This window comes from Halichoeres trimaculatus, unplaced genomic scaffold (assembly GCF_033239565.1).
Source record: "Halichoeres trimaculatus isolate MK-OKI-2021-1 unplaced genomic scaffold, fHalTri1.1 fHalTri1_scaffold_10, whole genome shotgun sequence".
NCBI lineage: Eukaryota > Metazoa > Chordata > Actinopteri > Labriformes > Labridae > Halichoeres > Halichoeres trimaculatus.
The window spans coordinates 35,947,322-35,972,752 of NW_027437187.1; the positions used below are offsets into that span (position 1 = coordinate 35,947,322).

General features: G+C 39.1%; 1 protein-coding gene across 1 annotated transcript in view; it reads left to right on the top strand.

The window, feature by feature from the left end:
* Positions 1-16,736: 16,736 nt before the first annotated feature.
* The window catches only part of mgat4c (mgat4 family member C), a 221,285-nt gene continuing 212,590 nt past the window's right edge, over positions 16,737-25,431 (top strand). Inside the window, exons 1-2 of the mRNA XM_074676815.1 lie at positions 16,737-16,784; positions 22,172-22,691. The gene's annotated coding sequence lies outside the window, so the exon portion shown is untranslated. The remainder of the gene's footprint in view (positions 16,785-22,171; positions 22,692-25,431) is intronic.

Sequence of the window (25,431 nt, forward strand, 5' to 3'; positions counted from 1 at the left end):
ATTAATTTTTTTTGCAGATACATCAAAAAAATTGAGACATCACATGTACCATTTCATAAATTGAAAAAAAAAAAAACGTATTTATTTTTCCAAATTATTGAAATCTGAAACTTTTCTAAAATTTTTGTACATTCTATACATTTAAAAAAATATATTTGAATATTTCAGAATTTCTACATTTTTTGAGTTTTGTCAAATTAATTTTTTTTTCTAAGTTTTGAATTTTTTTTTTTTTTTTATTTGAACATTGTTAGTAGATCACATGTACAATTTCATAAATTCAAAAAACTTTTCGTTAAGATAATTAGACTAGACAATAGATTTAAACTATGTATGGAGCTTCACAGACTTTTTTCGTCTTGATCGTGAAGATAAAATAGATTTTGAGGCTCCTGAATGGCTTTAATCCAGGTGAGCTGAGGAAAAATGACTCTTATAAAATAAAGGTTGCAGACCCCTGATCTAAAAGATAACCCCAAAAATCCAAACGACCCTCCTGACCTGACCCTGTGGGAGTGAAATGTTCATGTTTTCATTTTTGTGTGATCAACACTGGACGGAGAAAAACGTGCAGGCTCGTAGGAAAGTTTTCCTGCTCTGCATAAACCGGGGACTGCTGAGCACACAGGAAAAAACTTCACTAATCAACTTTATTTACTTGCAGACTTGTCTCTTCTGTCGTTTTATTTAATCAGGACGCTGAAGATTAAGTTCCAAATTATAATTCTGATGTTTTGGCAGTCCTCGTTGAATCATAATGATTCTCTGGACCAGGACTACATTCATGCAAAATGTTGACGAGCAGCCAGACGGCCGCTTCCAGAAAAGCCTTTGAATTTACTACAAATAATGTTTGCATGTCATTTGGCTCTTCCTGCTGGAGCATCAGGCTGTAAAGACAGAGCTGCCTCTCACACATCAGCAGGTCACTCCGAGCTCTTCCTTTAAACGGCTCGTCAGGGTCTTATTGTGACTGACAGCGCAGACATTGATCCGTCCAGATCTGCGGCTCTGAACTCTCACACTGGCACCGACAGTCCACCGCAGTTTGATGCAAACACACGCCTACACCGCGTCGCCCCGGCGGACGAGCGTCAACACTTTCAGTAGGTATTGATCTGCTGGTGACACTGGATTTAATATGCTTTAGACCTGTCAACAACCACGGGGGAAGCTGGCCTCAGCTCGGCTTTTTGGCTTCGATTTGATGAACGTTTGGCCTTAAAGTGAGCGCAGAAAATCCTCCAGGATTTTCACCGGCATGGAGCGCAGACACATCCGTGGGTTTACTCTGAAATAACATTTTTTTGATTTATTCATTTCAAGTGTTGATACATCGGTGCCACAGTGGGTTGAGGCACTGATCCTCACTCTTTAGCTCAGGTTTAAAGCCAGTTCTCTTCATTTTTCTTCTTTTTATCTCCCAAAACAAAACAAATATTAAAAAACATTTTCCTCATGGACACATTTTTCAAAACAAAAGCTAAAAAGATGTTTGAATTAAAAAAATCAACCTCTGAAATGTTTGTAAATCCCCAAATTTGTCTGTAAACTGATCAAAACAAGAGCACCAGACCTGCTTAAAGGTTACAAGCTGGAGGGGGAGGCCTCAAACACCAAGGGCTGATTATAGCTCCGCCCCCTGACAGTCCTCAAGGGCTGGCCAATCAGAGGGAAGGGGGTTTGTGGAGTGGGGAGCCTAAAAACTAGAGTCTGTAGTTTTTTTTTTTTTGTTTGTTTTTTTTTTTCAGTCAATTTTCAAGGATTCATCCGGCTCCATCACCTCCTATAGGCCTCTTTTCATGTGTGTCAGTGTCTGTGTCTGCCTCAACTCCCCTCCTCTGCCTGGATGCTGATGTTTTGTTTGTATCAGGACATTTCTAGGCGGAGAGTAAGCGTGGTTTCCTCAGCAAATCACAGAGCACCCAGTGCAGAAGTTGCTTTGAATGCTGATAATAGCCATTTGAAGAAGCTAATCAGAGTGGCTACATTAGCGGACGTAGCACGGAGGAAGAAAAACAAAACAAAAGTGAAATGAAACTCCAAACAGATAAAGCTTTTTACAAAACAAGGGTGAAGCTTGGCTCAACTTTCACTCACAGGAACTTGGAGAGCAGCACGGGACAAATAGTGACATGAATTAGCTTTCCGCTAACCAGGTATGTGTCAAATACCGGTGATTAGCTTGCGCTAGCATGCCAAATCAGGAGCGCAGCCCTCGAATCTCTCCCACATAGAAATGCAATGCTACAGGGGGTTGCTAGGCTTGTAGTCATGGCTGGAGGCTGTGGGTGTGGGCTGCAGCTGGCACTGAGCCAAGGAGGAGGAGCTCCTGCAGACCCTACCTTTAAAGAGACAGCAGAATGAGTCTGATAGAAGGAGTTTCCAAAAACGGCAGAAAGAGAAAAATAAGGATCATATAAAGATACTACGGGGGCACCAGAGGGACAAATACCCCTTCTTTAAACCAGCAGTCTCTAGTTTGCTACTTTGCCCTGAGAAGCCAACTGGAGGAAAAGAGGAGTGAGCGTTGAACTCCTCTGTATGTTCATCAGGTCGACAGAAACATGACTCTAAATCAATGCTAATGCTGCGCCGTGGCGGCTGGATGTAATTGGGAACGGCTGGCAGAAGCATTAGCATAAGATATCAGGGCTGTGTTTGTCACGCTGGAGCAAAGTTTCTCTTTTGGAGACAGAAAAAATCAGCGTTAAAGAAACAATGCTTTGATTTTTCAGCGTGATAAAGACGTTTTAGCAGCTCAGTGATGAAGCCTCTTTAATTTGTTTGGAGTAACGACTCCCGCTCTTGTCTCCATTTCTCTCTCTGCCTGTACACAGTTGTTAAAAGCATTTTCTTTGTTTCAGCACATTATGTATTAATGTGTGAATGACTTTCAGTGTGAGGGACGTAATGTGACTCTGCATTATTCATCTCTGAACAGCATTTCAAAAATTACTGGAATATTACACGTCCCAAAGTGTCAACACAAGCCGGGTGTCACCAGGATGATGTTATGTAATGTCAGAGCCTCACTCCAAGACTTTTCCTACGGGGCGTCGAATATTAGGTGAGATTTTGTGAATACTTATTTCACTTTTTCCACATTTAGCTTGTTTTTCTTTCATTTAAGACCAAAATTTATGCAAAACAGAATGTTCTACATACTTGTTAAAAGTATGTGCACATGAAAATTAAATCTAAATACTAAATCTAAACCTTAAATCTAAATCTAAATGTTGGATCTGAATCTAAATCAATCAATCAAGAAGTATTTATAAAGCACTTTACAACACTCGAGGTGACCAAAGTGCTTTCCAGATAAAAATAGATAAGAAATAAAAGCAGATTAAAAGAAAGCAACAATGAAACACATCAGGAAAATAAAATCAGAATAAATCAGATAAAAAAAAGACAAAATAAAGTAACGTGTCACCACATTACTGTGTATTAAAAGCCAGTCTGAACAAATATGTTTTAAGCCAGGCTTTGAAAAGGCCAAGTCTGGCTGAGTCTTGGTCCAGAAAAACTGAAGAAGCTCAATCACCCCTCTGCTTATAACTGGTCACAGGAACTTCTAGAAGCAGCTGATGTGAAAGAAGCTCAGTCAAATAAAAAGGCGCAAGATCATTAAGGGCTTTAAAAACACAAAGTAAAATTTTAAAGGTCCCATATTGTGCAAAAATCACTTTATTAAGTCTTTTAGTGAAATTTGTGGGTCTTCGTCTTTCCTCCCAGCCCACAAAATGTGATATTTAATGACCAAACCTGCACTTAGTAGAGCTTGTGAATGTAAAATCCTGACCTAAAACGAGCTGTTTGGATTTTGGGGATTTGCCGACGTCAGCGATTCCCTTTTTTGACCAATCAGGAGCAAGTCTGACCTGATTGGTCCACCAGATCCCCTTCACGCCCACTCCTCTCCCAGCATCTGAAGAGAAATCTCTCCAGAAGCGGAGAGGAGAATGCCAAAGTTGAAGAGCCATCACTGCTCTGTTTTTGGCTGTAATCAGCCACATAGCTCCATGCTCAAGCTTCCCATCTCAGAAGAAGACAGACTAAGTGTCTAGAGTACGTTTATGAGGGAAATGTTCCAGCTACACTCAGTAAAACTGTGCATGTGTGTGCTAGTCACTTCACGGCCGACTGCTTTTCCAACCTTGGACAGTCCAACAGAGGGCTAGAGAATAGACTGGTCCTGAATCCAGGCGCATTACCAACCATCCTCCAACAAACCTGGGACCCTGGAAATGTGAGTATTTTAAATGCTGTGTGCTGTGGAGCAGATGGAAGAGCTTTTCCTCAGTGTCCCCCCTGTCTCTGTGTTAGCTTCAGGATGCTAACTTTAGCTGCAGTTAGCCTGTTGTTTTAGCCTGTAATGTTACGGTAAACGAGGTTCTCTGTTTTCTAAACATTGTGCACTCGGAGCTCGTGGCGCCGCTCTCAGTGATGTGGAAGAGCGGGGCGGTATCAGCGGTGGCTCATTTACATATGAAGGCCACGCCCACTAAATCAGAGCGTTCTGAACAGAGGGGCCATGAGAGCCTGGAAACAATGCTGCTGTGCTTGATTTATTGGCTTTTTGGACCAAAACATGTTACTACCATTTCATGAAGACATCAATGATCCAGATTAAACTGCAGAAAAGGAGCAGAATATGGGACCTTCAAAATCCATCCGAGCAGAAAACTGGAAGCCAGTGGAAGGAAAAGAGGACTGGGGTGATGCGTTGGCTCCTTGGGGTGTTTGTCAGGAAATGGGCTGCAGCACTTTGCGCCAATTGAAGGCGGCTAAGGGCAGATGGGAAACACAGACATAAAGAGCATTACAGTAATCTATGTGTGAGCTTATAAAAGCATAAATGGTCCTTTAAAGGTCAGCACAATTCAAAATAGGCTTTACTTTGGATAAAAGATGATAAAAACTTGTTCTGATCACATTGTCTGTTTGGCAAAAGTAAACCGCTGTCAAAAATGACCCTGAGGTTCTTCACAAATGGTTTTAACTTTAAGAACAAAGGATCTGGATCCACAAGAACATTATCCCCAAATAAAACATAGTCAGTCTTGTCCTCATTTAAATAGAGGAAACTTTTCCCCAGTCACGACTTGATGTCACTGATGCAGCTAGTCAGAGACTGAAGGGCACCACTTTTGTTTGGGCACACAGGTAAATACAACTGGAGATCATCAGCGTAGCGGTGAAATGTCATATTATGCCTCGCTATAACTGACCCCGGTGGCAACATGTAAAGGGAAATTAGCAAAGGTCCCAAAATGGAGCCCTGGGGAACTCCACAAGAAAAAGAGGCAATAAAGGAGGACAAGTCACTGATCATCACAGAGAAAGTCCTGTTGGTCAAGTAAGACTCAAACCACTTGAGTGATTTTTTTCTAGAATAAAACTGTTTTCTAAGATCACTCTATAAAGGGATTATCAGTCGACGTCATCATAATGATGGTCACGCATCTCGACCGCAGAAGCAGCGTTTAGCTCAATTCATTCAGACGAGTTAGCTTTTTTTAGACACTAAATTCAACCTGTTAGAAGCATCAAATTGTATGGTTGTTCTGTGGACAGCTGTCAAAAACAATACAACACAATAGAGGCAACTTCTGTCAAGTTTCAACCGTTACAGAGCAACCGGTGTTTTGGAGGTAATGGCGACCATGCTAACCGGTGATTTTCAGCCGACGGCAGCAGTGATTAATGGAGAGTCAGACACCAACCTGCTAACTTTGCATAATTTCTAAACATTTAGCTTTCATTGGGATATAAATTTAACATTTCATTTAAACATTCAGATTAAGTATTTAATAAGGGTGTCCATATGTGCATCTGGCACCAGGACACCCTAGGTCGCAGTTCGATGATTGACTTTGTAGTCGTGTCATCGCACTTATGGCCTCATGTCTTGGACACTCGGGTAAAGAGAGGGGCGGAGCTATCAACCGATCACCATCTGGTGGTGAGTTGGCTCCGATGGTGGGGGAAGATGCCGGTCAGACCTGGTAGACCCAAACGTCCCATATCCTGCTCCTTTTCTGCAGTGTAATCTGGATCATTGATGTCTTCATGAAATAGTAGTAACATGTTTTGGTCCAAAAAGCCAATAAATCAAGCACAGCAGCATTGTTTCCAGGCTCTCATAGCCCCTCTGTTCAGAACGCTCTGATTTAGTGGGCGTGGCCTTCATATGTAAATGAGCCACCGCTGATACCGCCCCGCTCTTCCACGTCACTGAGAGCGGCGCCACGAGCCCCGAGTGCACAATGTTTAGAAAACAGAGAAGCTCGTTTACCGTAACATTACAGGCTAAAACAACAGGCTAACTGCAGCTAAAGTTAGCATCCTGAAGCTAACACAGAGACAGGGGGGACACTGAGGAAAAGCTCTTCCATCTGCTCCACAGCACACAGCATTTAAAATACTCACATTTCCATTTTTACATTCACAAGCTCTACTAAGTACAGGTTTTGTCATTAAATATCACATTTTGTGGGCTGGGAGGAAAGACAAAGACCCACAAATTTCACTAAAAGACTTAATAAAGTGATTTTTGCACAATATGGGACCTTTAACAGTTAGATTTAGCATTTAAACTTGGTATTTAGATCTTACATTACGAGTTAGTATTTAGACTTAGATTTAACATTCTAATCTAGATTTAAGATTTTGATTTAGATTAGGCATTTAAGGTTTGATTGAACATATAAATGTTGCTTTACTTTTAAAATTTAGATTGAACATTTTGATTTAGATTAAGTATCTAGATTTTTCATTTAGATTGAATTTTAATAATTAGAATAAAATTTAGTTTTTATGTTTAGATTTTGATCTAGATTTATATCAAACATTTCAATTAGGATTTAACAATAAGATTTAGATTTGGACTTAAAATGGGATTTAATATTTAGAAAAAAAATAGCATTTAGATTAAGATTTAGTATTGAGATTTAGATTTATTTTTTAAGTGTTCACTTTTTTTTAAGTATATAGAACTTTTTGTTCTGCAAATGAAATAAAAACAAGCTTCATTTGAGAAAAGTGAACTAAATCTTTACAAAATGTCGCTTTCCAAACAGTGACAGATTCCTCAGCTCTTTTTCCTCCAGCAGAAAAGCTGATGTATATTTATCCACAGCTCTCTCCAAACCAACAGTTACAGCTGCAAAGGTGGTGAAAATTAACCGTGCGTGGCGGGCGGTGATTGTAGGCCACGTCGCTAATCAGAGGTAAGAATCTCCAGAGATTTAAGCCGGCATCCTCCCCCCTGTGGATGTGCTGTCAGCTCAGCGTGATGATAAATGTTTACGGCACTACATTAAGAGGAAATTACCTCTTTTTGCCGGAGGCCGGATCATTCATTCACAGGCGTGGCGTGCCCATCGTCGGCGCTGTCGTAAATTAGTCTGCACCTTTCAGTGGGAAGAAAGGTGGGGAGGATTAGGGAGATCAATCTTTCAGACGGGCAGTTAAAATCATTATTTGGCTTCCTGCAGGACACAGGTTGAGCTAAGAAGTGACAAATCGTCCCACGCTGTTATAAACATCCCCACTCATGGACACCCTGAGGAACGCCGGCTTTCTGATCTGTATGGAGATGACCACAACAGACGAAGGCGGGGAGAGGATACTGAGTTAGTGAGGTTATTAAAGCTGCAGGACTTCCACGGTTATTCACAGGGAGCCTCCATAACAAGCCCGCTGTGGTTTCCCCGGCCTGAGATTCGCAGCGTGCTTCAAAAATCCCCGCAGAATCTATTATTTTGACTCCCGCTCTTCTGTCAAGGTTGGAGCTGAAAGAGAAAGCAGCGAGCTGAATCCCTCCTCAGGCGCTGGTTTCCGTGCAGAGTATCTACCTAAAAATAATCACTAATTGTCTCGTTTGATGGACTTGAAACGCCCTTGTTGCTCATTGTTTACATTCCTGTTCCAACATAAGGCGAGATTTGCATTTTTTAACCACACTGACGCGGTTCAGACCCACAGGATTCACCGCCCGACCGCATCATCTGCCGCTAATCCAGTTAATCTTTCCACTGGCGACTGTTCCAGGACGCCTGTTTCCTTGTTATTTTAGGGGAACGATTAAGCATTGTGGGATTAACAATGGCTTAACCTCTGCGAGACTTCCATACATCCCGCCTGCAGAAGCTCGGGAGAATCCAATGTGGGAGCGCCGCCTTGGGAATGCACAATGTGAACCGAGACGTTCGCACCAATTACTGGATATCATTCATTGCATAAATGATAGCGTGAGAAAAGGGACTTGCTCGGTCTTTTGTGAAACGCTGACTTCCTGTTCAGCATTTCAGTGGGACGCTGTGAACTACCTGGCTGTCTTTTTCTGGCTGATAATACCACCGCTCGTACCCGCTCTGTGAGATTTTAATGAGGCGGAAGATTCCTCAAAGAAAAAACTCCACTTTTTAATTACCGGCAGGGCCCGTTTAGTCTTCTGTAGTCCAATAATGACTGAGTCCAGGAAATCAATTTAGTGCTGTACAACAAGAGGGAGAAGCCACATTTATTCCCGAGCGCTGAGAAATGACCAGAAAGCTTGCATATTTCGCACAAAGACCAAAGTCATAAATCGAAGCAGGAACACGGGAGCCGCTCCAAAAGCTTGGAGACAGGAAGTGGATAAAATGTGACTGTGCAGTTTGATGTCTCCTTTTGTTGTGTTTTGTTTTGTTAGTGATTTATTCTGCGTGTTTTAATTGAGTGAAATGGAAATGCTGTTTCCCAACAGAAAACACGACAACGCTGTGAAAGGATCTCCGACAAACGAGGCTGTGAAAAGGTTTTCTCACCCATTATTCAGTGTTTTGATTCGATTAGCTGTAATGATTATTGTGCTGCTGTGGGTTTGTGCTTCCAATATGAGCTGAATAAACACAACCAAGACTATAAGATCAAAACATTGTTTTTCATTTGAAGTCAGGCTGAGGTTTTCTCTCATTTTCAGATAGAAACACCAGTTATACGTCGGTTTCTTCTTGGCCAGCAGGGAAACTGAGGCCTGGTGTTAGCAACAACAACAACTTCTGTTTCTAAGGGCCAATCCCAATCGCCATTCCTACCTCTTCCTCTTCAACCTCCGTTTTAACCCTTATACAGACCTGATTTAAATCTTAAGACCAGTTGAAAAATTGCTAGAGTATGCATTTTGCACATTTGGATCTTAATGAGGCTTTAAAGCTATGTTGTACAATTTGGAAGCTTTGTACATCTTAAAAACACCGTTTATAAGGCTGTAATGGTCCTATGGTCCAATCTACACAATATAAAGACCAAAAAGAACAGAAAAAAAAAATACATTCAGTATATCCGCTTCAAAGCTGCATACTGGTTGACCAATCCGGACCGCACATGCCATGAGTCCATCCAATCCCCTGTCTCCCTCCCTTCGCACCGTCATGCCCATGGTCCCACCTCGTCCTTCCCCACTACCCCTCTCACGTCAGCTAGCTGCTCAGCTACCGAAGCGTCATGGAGCCTGAGAAGACCCAAACCAGGAAGCTGTTACTGTTACCCTCAACAGGGAAGGAGAAAAAACGAAAAAGTTTCAAGGAAAAGGCTGAAGCAAGGAAGAATTATGAGCGATACAGGTGCCAACAGAGACTGAATATTGGAGAAATGTACGAACGGTGGAAAAAGCTGCAGAGGGATTTGGGACTGAAGACTGACGCAGAGACAGCTGAGTTTCTGTTGAACAGGTAATGACTTTGTTTACCACAGTGGGAGATGTCAGCTGAATAACTCTGGTTAGTCTGAGCCTGTACTGGCTAATGACTGAACGCTGCTGGTAGGAACGGGTTGGCTCTGTCAATAGATGTTAGCATAAGTTAGCCACACATCTTTAGCATTGTAAACTGAGCTGGTGAAGGCACGCCGAGAAAGGCAAAGCCCCGCCTACAGTCGGCTCTGCTCTGATCAGCTGGCAGTGGGAACACCAGACCTGCTTCTCCGGCTAATTCATGGTGTTGATCACGCTGGTCCAATTGAAAAAGCTACCTCTGTGTGTTACAAGGAGGATGACTGTCTGTTTGTTACATTTTCTGCCGGCCGGCTTCTTGCTCTGTCGGAGGGGGCGTGTTGTTAGGAGGCGACGAAGGGCGATATGAGCTGGGGGGCGGGATCTTGGAACATAGAGATGTGTCTCATCAGCCAAACTGGGTTTCAGATCGTAGACCAGAGCTTTAAGTAGAGTTACAATAAGCAAAAGCAAGAAGGGGGAGTGTGACAAAAAAAACATTTGGAACTAAAATAGGTTGATCAAAGGTTGAAGACCACAGGCTGTCAAAGCCAAAATCTGCCCCAAATGTTCATTTCCTGTCAGGCATTCACACGATCACACCCTCCTGACGGCTAAAGCTAAGAAGCTGTCTCTTCTTGAACGTGGTCGGATCGTCGAGCTGCATAAGCAAGGCCTCTGGCAGTGTGCCATCGCTGCTGAGGTTGGACGCAGTAAGACAGTCATTCTACATTTTCTGAAAGATCCTGAGCATTATGGAACAAAAAAGCCCCAAAAAATGACACCTGGGCTGAGCCGGAGGATCCGATTGGGGCGGTCCTCCACCCAAATTAAAGGTGTAGTCAGCGGTCTGGGAGAAAACGAGTGGAGAGGTTGTTGATAAACAAATTTAGACCCGCCTCTCCCTTCATACCCCACCCCTGGCTCTGCGCCCAAAAGATGATGGACGTGCATCGTCATGGAAACGACCATAGAAACTGCGTAGCTGACCAACATGGCGGAGGCCGGACCAGCAAACGCTCGAGGGTCAGTTCGCTAAAATACCTGAAGCTGTAGTTATTGCTTTGAAAGTAGTAGTAGTGTGACAAGTTTTAGTAGTATTGTAGCAAAAGATATTATAATATTTAGATATATAAATTAGGGCTGGGCCCCTCTTCTCCATGCTTGTTTTGGTTACTCATTGTGTTTTCCGCCAATTTCACTTCCGGTTCCACCGCGGTCAGCGACAGACATTTACAAAATAAAAGCATGTGAGCAACATGCACTGATGTGCGATAAAATATTTAACGGCGTTAATAGATTGACGGATTAACGCGAAAATAACGTGTTAACTTGCCCAGCACTAGTTTATTTATTTATTAATTAATTAATTTAATTTAATTTATTAAAGACGAGTGGTATATTGTCAGATAAAAAGTGTATGGAGCCAAAAAAAAAAAAAAAGTAACACTCCAAACAATGTTTACATGGGTATGAACACATAATAAGTTAGCTATGAGGTCAAAAACAATAAAGAGTGATAGCTGTTGTTTTTAAGTATAAACAAGCTAACTTTGACCCCCTAACACTAAAGATGTTAGCAGCTTTCAAACACACTACAAGGGTTAAGGGCCGGGGGGAAAGGGGTTGAAGAAAATAAAAAAACATCTCTTAGAAATGAGATGCCACTCAAAATCCGCTACATCACCACCCCTAAGTGTTCGCTGGCTGTCATACTCAGAGCGACTGTATCTTCTCTTCCAAAGCGAACACGTTTTTACGAGGTGATGATAAACTTGATGTCAGATCCGGGCGACATAATCACAGCAAACAGACTTCACTACCATGGACCGCATTATATGAGTGTTGATGTGGCGCGTTACAGGGCGATTAAATTTGCAAGTTCACATTTGGTGTGGCCGCGGTATAAGAGTCGCCTAAGCCTTCGTTGGGAGCTTTGTGCCGTCAGCAAAATATTAAAATCAAATATTTGATTTAACAGTTAAGTGGTTTAAAACTGTATGTGCTGTAAACAGCTGCTTTCAGTTTGCAAATGGCTCATACATCCAACCTAATTCTACTCAGCTTCACTTTCAGTCGTTTACTGAACGAACGATCAGATTGAGTGTCTCTCAGTCAGTCAGTCAGTGAGTGTTCAGCATTTGGACTGGCTTCCAGAGTTATTTGATACCCTGATGGCAGTTGGCACACCTTGGTCAGAGTTACATCTTCACAACAGCATGTGAGACTCCAGACCAAAAGGTGGCGCTGCAGTCCGATTCAAACAGCTCCTCCTCACAGCCTTTTTAAGAAAGGACCGAAGCTTCAAGCAACAGTTTTTCTCATTTTGCAACCACAGCATTTCTGCTTCTTTAAAGTAACTTCCTGTAAATCAACGTCTGGATCCAGAATCTCCTGCCAGCATTCTCAGAGCAGCAAACATTGTGATCCTCATTTGCAGTCCAGCTCGTATTGACCCATGACATTTGAGCAGGCTTTGGTTGCATGAAGGAAAACTGTGTGTCTGTGTGTGTGTGGGATGCATGGCTGGACTTCATAATGACCCAAACATAGAGAAAGGAAGTCTCGGCCCGACTCAAATAACTCATGGTGTTTGAAACAAACGTCTCAGATCTGCAGAACAACCCGTCTGTAGGCAGCTGGAGACGGGAGCATCTTCGATAGTTCACGTCTATAAATGTTCTGAGGTCGACTGCGATCCATGAGAGGAGCTGTGATCAATACCCCCAGCGTGTCTCAGAGGAGGCGTGCAGCTGATGATGTCAAATGATGCTGGATGAGACCCGTTGGTGTCAGCTGCTTCCTGCATAGCAAGTACTCATCCGACTCTCTTTGTGTCTGTCTCTTCATCTACACATCCATCTTTATAAAGAGAGCCATAATTTCCTGTCCCTGTCAGGAATGTTTGAGCCGTCAAAGGTGAAGTGAGGCCAGAGCTAGCATGAGCACAAAGCCAGAAGAAGATCGGGAGGTGGAGGAATCCAAAATATTTTATTCCAAGGAAGAAAATTTGATCCTTTAAGAGGCGTCTAAAGAAAAGATGTTGAGTTGCTCAGCATCTATCTAAAGTAAAGGAGACTGAGTTACATGACACTGAACATGCTACACACACATGCACAAACAGGATCCTTTGAGCATCCACTGCTGCAGAGACGTCAAAGTGAGGGGGCTGCATGATTGAGCATCTTGAGACCTTGGGGGTTTGAAGCACCTTGCTCAAGGGTAACTTTGCAGAGTCCAGAAATAAACAAACATCTCTCCAGATACCGGTTTGATCGCTTAAGTTCACCAGCAGGAGGACTTCAACCACACTGCAAAATCTGGGACCTAAGGAAGTGTGTCCTTTATATCCTCAGTTAAAATAGTTTAATCAGCCTAAATCTAAGCCACACTCACCTGACAGGTACAGGAAAAACATCTGATTTAAAGATGTTAGCAGGAAAATGATGGCTTGATTCTAAAAATCGACAACATGGGAAGTTAAATCTTTTTACTTTTTTTGTACTTATTTATTTATTAATTTATATATTTATTTATTTATTTATTTATTTATTTATACATTAATATTATGTTAAGTTAAAAACAAATTGTTAAAAACATGACCACTTTAAGATATTTACAGGGACATTTTCATAGAATAAATATCCCCAGCCCATCTAACCTTCCTTGAAGCTCCAAGGGGAGAAAAAATGAATAAAAAAAAAAAAAAAAAAAAATCAACAAGTTAATTTATCAGTTAATTTTTTCTTTTTTTCTTTTCTCTTTTTTTTCCAATCAATCAATTAATCAATTAATTTTTTTGATAACATTAAATTGAATTAAATAAGTAAGATTATATTAAATAAATTAATAAATATAAAATCATGAAATAAATTTAAAAAATAAAATAAAATTAAAAAACAAATTAATTAATAAATTAATTATTTAATTAATTAAATGAATAAATAATAAATTAATTGATTGATGTATTATACATAACTACAAAATTAATCACAGAAATCGTTTTCAGCAGAGAAAAACACAGATCTCTCTTCTTACTGCTTAACTTCATCAGCCGGTGTGGTGTCGTCATAGAGACTAAGATGTGACATAAATCAATCCAGAGTTACTCAACCCGATTGAGAAGCTAAGAAGCTAACAGCTAGCATTTCAAAATAACCTACATTGGTGCTGATAATCTGATTTTAAAGTGTGGCCGAGGATCAGGCAGACCATTCCCTGCTCAGGGACTGAGACTCTGAACCAGGTGAGGACTGAAACCAGAGAACACACCTGCTTCGACTGCTTTTCTGCTTCCTGAGCTGAGGTGGTTATTCCCAGACAGCCTCCTGTGATTCATCGACAGCTGTTTGGAGGTCTGACATGTCGAGATGTGTCATTCCACTAATTGTCACTCTGACTTATACCAAGACCTCACTCCTGGCTCCAAGCTCTCTCCTGACCTGACATCGTTCCAGGAGGAGATGTACATAAAAAGAGCAGCTTTTATTCACCACGGGGAGGGAAAAGGTGGTCGGGCTGCACCAACATCTGATGACTGTATTCATGTTTTTATTCCCCTTCACAGGCGGTCCAGGGATTTGTTTCACAAAGCAGGATTAATGAAAACTCAGGGTCTATTAACTCCGAGTTATAAGGAACACTCTGGGTTTTTCCGTCTCAGAAAAGGAAGTCAATCAAACCTGAGAAAGAGGCGAAACTCAAGTCTGTTTCACAAAGAGGAGTGACTAAAACTTGGTCGAGAGCAGGTTTTTCTCAACAAACTTCGAGTTTTTCTCTGACTCCGCCCTCTTTCAGAGCCACACGCCACTTAATTTCCTCAGTCATTCAGTCAGCTGTAAGTTTTGGTGTAGTCTTGTTTAGCCGTCTTTCATTAAAATAGACATCATCTTGATCGGCCCCAAGTGAGGTCTCCACAAAAACTGCTCCCCCTGGTGGCTGGCTGTAGTATAGGTCATAAATTCCATCTCCGCAGTCATTTCAGATGGGCTGTGGTCAAACTTTAAAAAATTAATACACCTGGTAGAAATGTTTCTCACGTCCGATTGTTGTGCTGATTTGAAGATATCATTTTATCCAGGTCCTCGTTTTTCTGAAAAGTTTCATTTTCATTATTTATAAGAGGTTAAAACGAGGTTTTATGCCATGTTTAACGATGATTGACAGCTGACGCTCTTGTGTATTTTTTTCAGGGATTGTAAAATATGTCAGGAGGTGAGAAGAGTCAGAAGTCAAGAAGTGACTTTAAAAAAAAATAAAAAATAAACGGCATAATTTCTTGGATAAAACCGCTGCACAGTCAAACAGCCACTTAATATTTTGTAAAGTATGTTTAAAATGAGGTACCACCATGAAATTATGCCGAGATCTTAACTGCTTGAAAAAATGTTTTTATATTTACAACAACGCAACCTTTATCAATTCCGCTTAAGAAAGAACCAAAAAAAAAAAAAAAACACTTTAAGGAAACTTTGAAGTAGAAGGCCTAGAAGAAGTAGGCCTATATTGAAATTTATAAGAACAAAATAAAATATTAATTAACAACTGCAACCAACAACTCTCTCTGAGACTGTGTTTAAAGCAAAAGTTTCCCCTTAAATCAATAACTAATCATTCTCCCCACGTGTAATGACAAAGCCAAGGGAAACCACAACCAAAATAATTCCCCAATCTCAGTCTTTTTCAATCCAAAATTATATAAAAGTCCCAAACTAAGGAAAATAACCTATTTGTCCTTTTTAGAGCTATTTTTAATTGTCTTTGACTCAGCTTTTGTTCCTTGACGCACACAACACAAATCAGAAGCAAACAAAAGATAAATCCACACGGAAAAAATGCCCCAAAAAAAAATACTTGATCAGTCAACAAAACCCACTGGTATACCAGGAAAATGAGTAAAAAGAAAGAAGATCCCACTGAATCCTGGGAACTTAAATCCAGAACAAAAACTTTTTTAGCTTCTGGCGGAAATGTCATCCTTACCTGCTGCCAGGTGTGCTTCACTCCCACAGGACTGCACCTGAATTAAACAAAATAAACTAAATAATAAGCAACAATTCAAGCAGATTTCTCCATTAATATTGTTGTGATTAGAAAGGACTACATGAATACTTACGTAGCAATGTTCTCCCATCTTAAAATTTCTGGTTGAATTGTTGTGAAAAACGTCCCTTCTCCTTTCGTTTGCCATGGTGAATCATTGAATCTGGGCTCCATTGATGATGGCTTTTCATGGTTGAGCTGCACAGGCTTAACTCCAGGTGAAACTTCTCAGAGTTGATTAAACTGATTCAGATCAGCTGTTCTAAAAGCCCTGAAACTGAAAACTCAAACTCAGAGTTTATGGAAACTTCTTTGTGAAACAGACCAAAGAAATTTGTTTGAAAAATAAAGCAAAATGCAGCAGAAAAATATGAACAAACTCTGGCTGGATCTCTACACAGCACCACAGCTCTTCTCTGAGGCAGATCACCTCCATTTAAAGGCTAAGCCCCTCCCACTGGACCATACCACCTCTCATTAGTATCAATTAAGCAGTCAACCAAAAAGTCTCTTTTTCAAACAAGGAACTCTTTAAAGTTTATTTACAATTACTTACCACATATTTATGGAGTCACCAAGCTAGGAATGAATTGCCAACCCCGTCTACCTCTCCCTTCAGTTGGTTTGGTGCAGTAAAATGGACTGAGCATGCTCCCTACTTACACTCAGGCACTATAACAGACAGTCTGAACCTGTGCTCGGGTCCTTAACCACTGCCCAGAACCAGGAAGCTCTGTGGTAAGACAAGAAAACAGAATTAGACATAAGAAACTCCTGATACTCAGAGTGAATCAAGTAGCACAGGACACTGACCAACATGTTGAGTGTAGCTCAGTGTACATCCACCAAACGATCAGTAGCATGCTGCCTGGATCACATGTGGAAGGTGGAGTGGGTGTGGTGTTTTGCCAGAAGTAGAGAAACTGCCACAGTGATCCCATAGTGGGTTATCCCACTATGAACTGGATGACAGAAGATCAGAGTGAGTAGATATGTTGATAGACCTGTCTAAAATTCCCTCAGTTATAAATGGAATAATATCAAAAGCAGGCTTACTTTTACATTCATATAGATCAGGGGTCTGTAAACTTTACTTTCATGGGAGCCATTTTTCCTCAGCTCACCTGGATTTAAGTCATTCAGGAGCCACAAAATCTACTTTATCTTCACAATAATTATATACTATAGAGAGTTTTATATAAATGTCCATGATCTGGCGCATGTGGTGTCTTTATAATTTGTAATGGATTAGAAAAAAAAGAGATATTTTAAAATTGAAAAATTTGCACACATGTCAAAAACTTTTGGAATTTTAAAAAAATTACAAACATTTTCAAAAGAATCACAATTTCCAAAAATGTCAATAAATAAACAAATAAAATGAAAAATAAATATGATCAAATTATAAAAATTTGGAACATTAAATTTTCAAAAATTCCAACAATTCTTTTATTTGGACAAAAAATGCAAAAATTAAAAAATAAAAATTTTATATATATATATATATATATATATATATATATATATATATATATATATATATATATATATATATATATATATATATAATTCCAGAAACAAGAATTTTAAAAATTTGGGAAAAAAAACAAAAAAAAAAAACAATGAAATTTCAAAAATCTGAAAAAGTCCAAACAATTTGGAAATTCTTCAAAATTTGAAAAAGAAATAAATGATGAGACTAAAAATTATGGAGAAAAAAAAACCCCAAACAACTTTGAAAGAGTCACTGCATTAAAAAACATAATTTTCCACTCGTTCTTTGTTTTCTGCCAAAGTCATGTCACATATTATATAATAAACAGGCACGTTGTCAGTTAAATGAATCCATCACAGAATTAAAATCAGTATTTTCTTCCAGATGAGTCTTTTTGTAGATGTAGTTATCTTCCCAGGGCTGTAAAACTTGAGGTTAGCCACAGGTGCATGGAAAGTTGGTGGGCTGTTGATGTTGTAGGAGGTGAAGTAGAGCGGTGGCAGGCTTTATTGACATATCTGATGTTTTTTAAAGCTACAAGGAGCTACTGCAGAGGAGTCATAGAGCTGCATGAGACTCCATGAAGACCCTTGATATGGATGAAATACGACGTCACAGTCATGAAATCAGTTTTCGGTTTTTTTGGTGTTGTTGGCAGGAGCCAAGTCCTGCAGGAGGAAGCCTCTCCAATTTAAAAATAAAATTAAAATTTCACCTCATAATATGTATTGTGTGAAGTAGGACCTACTTTAGTTTTGTTAATGTTAAGCATTTGTTTTATTTTCATCCTGTTTGTTTTGGTTGTCTTCTCCCTCTGAGCCGTTTCCTGGAGAAGGTTGAAGCTCTAATCAACACATTCGATGTGCAAACACCGTCATGTTTCACCAAAACAAAATGTGTACAGCCGTGTGAAACAATCTGCTTTGAGGTACACAGAGCAGTTTTTCTCCAACACTTCCACATTCATTCCATGAAACGTTTGGCAACATGCTGTCGGAGCTGAACGCACCCCAGGTGTTGGCAGAGCTGACTGTAGCAGGTGGGACTCAGGAGTGGGGGGGTGTAAGCAATGATTTGTCTGTGTGTAATTGTTTCCCTCCAGCTTTAGCTTGAACTCCTGCCTGAAGAGTGGACTGGAGAGTTGGTGCACATGTGAACACATGGTGGAGTTAGTTCTGTGTAATCTCTGTGGTGTGATCTGTCTGTGATTCATGTTTTATTTCAACGGTTAAACTTTCCGTTGATCTGGAAATCAAATCAGTTGTTTGATCGCTATGGTTAGCCAGGAGGTGGCTTGCCTAACTGCTTGCGAGTCCATTTCTGTGTTTCTTTGTACTATTTTGTGAATACACAAAATCCTAAGGGACTTAAAGGGACACAGTAACGACTGTAGAGTGTTTAAAATTCTAAATACAGTTAAAATCAAGAAAATAACTATCTAAACAAGGAGTTTTTTGAATGAATTAAATTGTGCATTCAATGTCTGCCTTTTTTCATTTTTAATAACTTTGCAAAAATTTGAAAAAAAAATTGAAGTGGAAAAATTTGCACAATAAAAAAAAAATCAAAAATCAACAAAAATTTAAAAAAAATGTAACTTATTTTAAAAAAATGGCAAAACATTAAAATAATTAAGTTCAAAAAGTTGCAACATGTAAAAAAAAAAATCACAATTAAAAAAAAATGGAAATCCCAAAAAAACGTGAAAAAGTGAAAAAAGTGAAAAAAGAGCTTTATTAATAAAAAAAATACATTTCAAAAACTGGTAAATTTACAAAAAAAAAAAAATTGAACAATTAAAAAATAGGAAAAATTGAAAAATAATTAAAAAAAAAAAAAAACACTTGCAAAAATTTTCCATTCCAAACTTTTGCTTATTGTTTTTGCAGTGTTGTGCGACAAATGAAACTCAATTTGTTGCTCTGAAACATTTGCAAAAACAAATGAAACCCTTTATTTTTGTTATTAAATTTAATGCAGATAAGTGTTTGCACACAGTGTGTGGCTCAGCTTTTGTGTTAACTTCAAAAAACTTCTTTAATAACAGCCTTCTAAAACAAAACAACACAAAAGTTTAAAAAAAAAAAAAAGTTTTCAGAAAACTAAAAAAAAATCTCAATTTTTTTATTTCAAAAACTGGAAAATTTACACAGAAAAAAAAACAAACAAAAAAAATCGAACAATTTTATTTTTTTTTAAGTAAAGAAAATGCAAAAATTACCATTCCAAAATTTTGCTCATTGTTTTTGCACTGTTGTGTGGCAAATAAAGCTCAATTTGTTACTCTGAAAAATATGCAATGACAAATGAAACCCATCAGTATTATAAAATTGAATGCAGGTAAGTGTTAAAACACACAGTGTGTGACTCAGCTTTGTTTTTTACTTCAATAAACTTTTCTAATAACAGCCTTCTACATTTTTTAATGAAGGGATTTTTAATGCACATTTTCACCCTGATATAATCCAGGAGCTCCATCATTTCCATTCGGGGCGTGAAAACACCATTTCCCATCCGCCATAAGCTCCCATCATGATGATGTGCTGCAGCAGGCTCATATTACCCAGGGTATCCTGTTTAATCTTATTTTTGTGGTCACACTGAGCTCTCTCCATAATAATATCCAAAGTATTGGGCTTAATTATGTATGCTGGGGTATTTGTGATTAGGTTATGAATATGCATATAAACAGCTTAGCCCAAATATGACCTCAACTGGAGCGTGAGCTGGTACCCACACTCCCCTCTCTGTGTGACTGCTCACATTACCGCGGTGTCATTCTGACTCTGATTTTCTAACAAGCTTGACTTAATGGGCCCACCATGGACGCGTATGATTAGACACAGACACTGACATATTTCACACTGCATCTCTTTTCATTCATCACAGTCATTTGGGATGTTTTCCTGACTCCTGTTCGGCTAAATTATGTTGATTTTTTTAGATTTTGGGTTCTAAATAACTAATTAGAGGTTCAGAAAACAGTGAAACTGAGTGAGTCAAATTCAAAATGTGTCGACTTAAAGAGAGGGTATACTGCATTTCTCATATTTCAAACACACAGATTTTCAAACCTCTACATGTTCAGATGTTGTAGAAATCCCTGAACCTCAAACACCAAGGTTTGCCCATAGCTCACAGGCATTAGCTTGCTAACCTGTGGCTAAACGTGACAAAGAAAAAGAGTCCAGCTCTGCGATTTCTTTTATTACTCCTGGAGTTTCAGGGCCAACGTCATCGCTGACAGAGCCTCATGACAAACTAAACATGAGGAGGATTATTACGTCATTTGAAAACATACTTTAATCTGTTCCACTACTTGATAGACAATAGCAGAAATAAACAGACTGACTTGTGTTTTGGGGAGCTCCAGGTGAACTTGTGGATATCTAACACTAGGATCCTGTAAGTTCTGTGGGGTCCAGCCATAAACTGTAAAATGGGTCCAGCTTAGTGCAAATCACGCCCTCCTAGCCCTTCCCCCAAAACCCACTCCTCCATGCCAAAAGAGTGACCGAGAGTTGAAACTGAAAAAAAGGCAGCACAAAAAAAAAAAAAGACCATAAAGAAGAAAAAAAGAGGAAAGTATCTTTGGGATTTAAAAAAAAAAAAAGATTAAACAGTGAGATGTATGTTGGACAAAAAGGCCACTTAAAGAAAAGCCACAAAAATTTTTATACCATTTCTTTCTGAAAAAAAATAAATAAATAAATAAAAAATAATAATATTCTAGCTTTGGTAGTAAAAAAGTAATAAAAAAAATTAAAGATAACTTTTAAAAAATTGATTTTTTTTTTCCAGTTTTTTTTTCCAGTGGCCCTGATTATCCTCCGTAGAGATGAAATTCACATTTAATCTTAATTCAAAATCATCAAAATGAAAAATGTAAAAAAATGAAACATCTAAAATTTGATGTCCATGTTTTTAACTTAAGCAAAATGTTTTCAATGCCATTTCCTGTTTTGATGACATAATATTTTTTTTTCTATAATACAAGTTTTTTTATAGACTAATTCATTTCAGTACCAAACATTAAAGTCATCGTTTTGGCTATTCTGGAAAAAAAAAATAGAATTCCGAGAATAGAGTCAGAATTCTTAGTTTTTTTCTCCAAAAAAATGGAAAAAAAGTAAAAAAAAAAAAAAAAAAAAGTAAAGTAATTTAAAAAATTGGGGTTTTGCTAATTTTTTTCTTTAATTTTATTTTTTATTTTTTAGTGGCCATTATCCCTTTCTGTACATATGAAATACACATTTAGTTTAAATTCAAAAAAACATTAAATTGAAAGAAAGAAAGAAATAAATAAATTATTGTATATTTAACTTAATGTCCATGTTTTTTTTTTGTCTTTTTTAATTTAGCTTAATGTTTTCCAATGCCATTTCCTGTATTGATGATGTAATGTTTTTTCTTTTATACATTTTTTTAATGACAAATCCATTTTCAATACCAAACACTAAAGTCCTCGTTTTGGCTTTTCTGAAAAAACAAAAGTCAGAGATGAGAGCCAGAAGTCTCACTCTTTTTTCGGGAATATTAATTTATTTATTTATATATGTATTTATTTATTTATTTATTTATTTATTTATGCAGAAAAGATAGTATTTGACAAAACTCTTTCAGTCCTTGCTTCTTAAAATCTGTTATAAAAGAACGAGTTATTTCTGGATTTGTTCTGGGAATTAAATTTTATTTCAAGGACATCAGGTGTAAAAGTGCAGAAAAAAAACCCTATCCTCACAGGTGGGGGGTGTTTTAGGTGTCCCTAAAATCCCTATGCGCGCCCCTGCTCGTGTTTCAGGGTTACAGCCTTTTGAGCCGCTCTCATCTCAAGCCCTATTTTAAACAGGATGCACTTTGTCTTGTGTTGACAGGTGAATCCAGGGATATGACCGTCCGTGCCACGCATGCACCGCTGGAGCGCACGAATCTGCTCTCGCGCCGCCCTCCTCCTCCTCCTGACCGCCTGCTGCCGGGAGGAGCAGAGCAGCAGCGCAGACCGGAGCGCATGCAGCATCCACCGCCACGGCACCTCGGGGATGTGGCAGCGATCTCCACGGCTCGAAAATGCTCCGTGAAATCCCCAAAGTTTGTGCGTGATGAGAGCTGAAGGCGGGGAATAAATCAGGAGTGAGGAGAGAAAGAGAAGAAGAGGGAGGGAGAGGAAGAGGAGGGAGGGACCGCGCGGAGCTGCATCCATCCGCTGCTGCAGAAACCTCCAACGGTGCCTGTCTGCCTCCAGCCCGGGCAGCACGCGTGTTCGTGCGGGATCGTGAAGCGAGTCGGAGCTGGTGTCCACACGGATCTCAGGAGAGGAGAAGAGAGGAGGGAGGGAGGGAGACAAAGCGGTCCATCTCTGCAGAATCTCCCCCCGCAGCGCGTACCGGAGTGGAGGTGAGTGCCGAGGCTGACTGTGAGTGGAGGTGACGGCTGCTGAAGGACTCACAGGTGAAGGGGGACACGTGGTGTGACGGATCACTGTGGGAACCGGCACGCGTGTTCTGGTTCTCATTGAGGTGCAGAAGTTCCTGCAACGATACAGCTTTCCTCTCTGCACAGGTGTGTGTGTGTGGTGTGTGTGTGTGTGTAGCCACTCTGAGAGCATGCAACAATCCAAATCAAACCTAGAAATGAGAGAAATCAGAGGAAACTGTCCTGAAACGCGTCGTGCATCAGAGACTAACTCTGCAGGAGGTTTTGCTCAGACACAGATGTCACAGGTTGACACCGTGTGAGACATGATTTACCTGCTTAAAGTAGCAAAACTTCACCTGCAGTCTCAGCTGTTTAAGCCACATTCCTACCAGAGGAACCACTGATGAGTGGAAGAAGTGGAAGAAACTTGAATAATTCATTTCTGCATCTCCATTAAGTCAATATTTAAATTCAACTGCAGTGCAGAAATGTGAGGATTTACTGCCTTTCCCTGTCAGCGCTGCACAAAATCAATAGTTTGGGACTAGTGTATGGATAAACAAGTGATTTAGAAAATGTCACCTTCAGCCACAGCTGACCCCTTATCCCTCACTCTGACTGAATCAGTGAATATTTAATTTAAAAAGTCGTAGATGAAGCATTAAAAATGCATTCAACAGCTTGTACGTATCCCAGGAAAACAACATAACTCGCCCTCGGGGACTCTGCTCAGTCACTGACCGACTCCAGCTCTGTGGAAAATCAAAAGTGCAGCTGAGCAAAAACAGCAACGCCACAAAATCTGCAGCTCCGTGCAGAGTTTCAGATCTTTTTTCACACACGGCTGAAACTGTAAACAGCTCAGAAGTAAAAAAAACGAAAAAAAAAACAGCTGTTCGGGTTTGATATGTAGCATTTCAACACACTTTCATGTGTTGATTTAGGAGCTGAATGATGTGCTTGATGATCTACACTTTTAGATTTTGTCTTTCAAATTAACGCAGCAAAGCTTCACCAGCCCCAGGAGACTGGAGGCAGCTTTAAAGAGCTGTTTCATCTTAAAGAGGGGGTATAGTGCTTTTTTTAGTCTTTATTCTGTCCCTCTGGGACCTCCGTAGTACCTTTTCATGATGCACTGCTCTAAAAAATTCTCTATTTTTCTTTCTCGAGTGCAGGTATCTGCAAACTTTACTTTTTAAAGGAGACTTTTTGCCTCATCTTATCTAGATTAAAGTTATTCCAGTGCCACAAAATCTACTTTTAGCTTAGCAACAAAAACTATGGCATATTAAAATTCAAAACAAATTTGTCAGTATTTATTTTCAACGGATTAAAAAACTTTCGATAAATTTTGAATTTAAATATTTTGTACATATAAAAAAAATGAAATTTAAAACATTTGCAAAAAGTTATAACAAAAAATGCAAAAATTCCAAATAATTGAAACAAAAAAAATGTGCAAAAAATTCAGATAATTTTCACATTTCAAAGAGTTGCAACATAAAAAAAATATCTCCAAAAAATAAAATAAAATTAAAAAAAAATCCATAAAAAAAAAGAACATTTAAAATATTTGGAAAAAAAAAAAAAAAATCAAAAAATGTGCAATAAATTTAAATAATTTTTACAGTTTAAAAAACATTAAAAACATTAAAAAAAAAGAAATTTAAATTAAATAAAAAATTGAAATAAAAAACAAGTTAAAAAATGAAATAATTTAAAATAATTGGAAAAAATCATAAAACTTGAAATTTTAAAATTTCCTTAAACATTCTAAATTCCAAAAAAAAGAAAAAGAAATTTCATGAATTTTCAAAAATTTACATTTTTTGAAGTGTTCCTGAATTTGATAACAGAATATTGCTTAATGCATCATATTTTTTGCTCACTGTTTTAAAAAAAAATAATATTTAGTGTCAGTGTTTTTAAACATCAATACCCTCTGTAAGAAAAATAAAAATTCTTTATTTCAAAAATATTTATCAAAGCTAAAAGGAGCCAAAGCAAAGGAGTCAAATGGCCGCATGAGGCTCCAGAGCCACAGGTTGAAGACCCTTGATATAGTGTTTGAGAAGGCTGCTGTCTCTTTAAGGCTCCCCCTTCCCTCTGATTGGCCAGCCCTCAGGAGGCCTGTTAGGGGCAGAGCTTTAGGCAAACCTTGAGTAAATCTCATCATCTGATTCTGCCACATTTCAAGTCCCCTAAAAGTAAAAACTTAGAGTCTTAGAATGACGGTTCATTTATTGGAATCTGATTTATGTCAAATAAAAGCATTTTTGCATTTAGAAAAAGAGAGATATGTGCAGATAAACATGGACAAGAAGATGCACTTGAACATTTAGATGTGATTAAAATATTTGCATGATTGAAATCAGATCTGAGCAGCCCTCTGTAGGCTTTATGGAGGCTGATAAACGATGGTCCCTGATCCAGCGTCAGTGTCTCAGGTTGTTGAACAGGACCTGTTCCTGACTCTGAGACTCACACTGAAGTGTTTGTCACTGTGCAGTCAGCAAACAAACTGCTCCTCTGTCTCCAAACTCTTCTTGACTTCACTTTTCTAAACGCTGAATTAAAGTCGCAGCAGTATAACTCATCACCTCAGGCGTCCATTGTCCTTAAAGTCGCCAAAGAATTGCATCATTTTCTGGAGTCGTTCGTGCACTGCGGTGCGAATGACAGCTCCATGGCTCATCTGAAAGGCCCGTAGCACAAACAG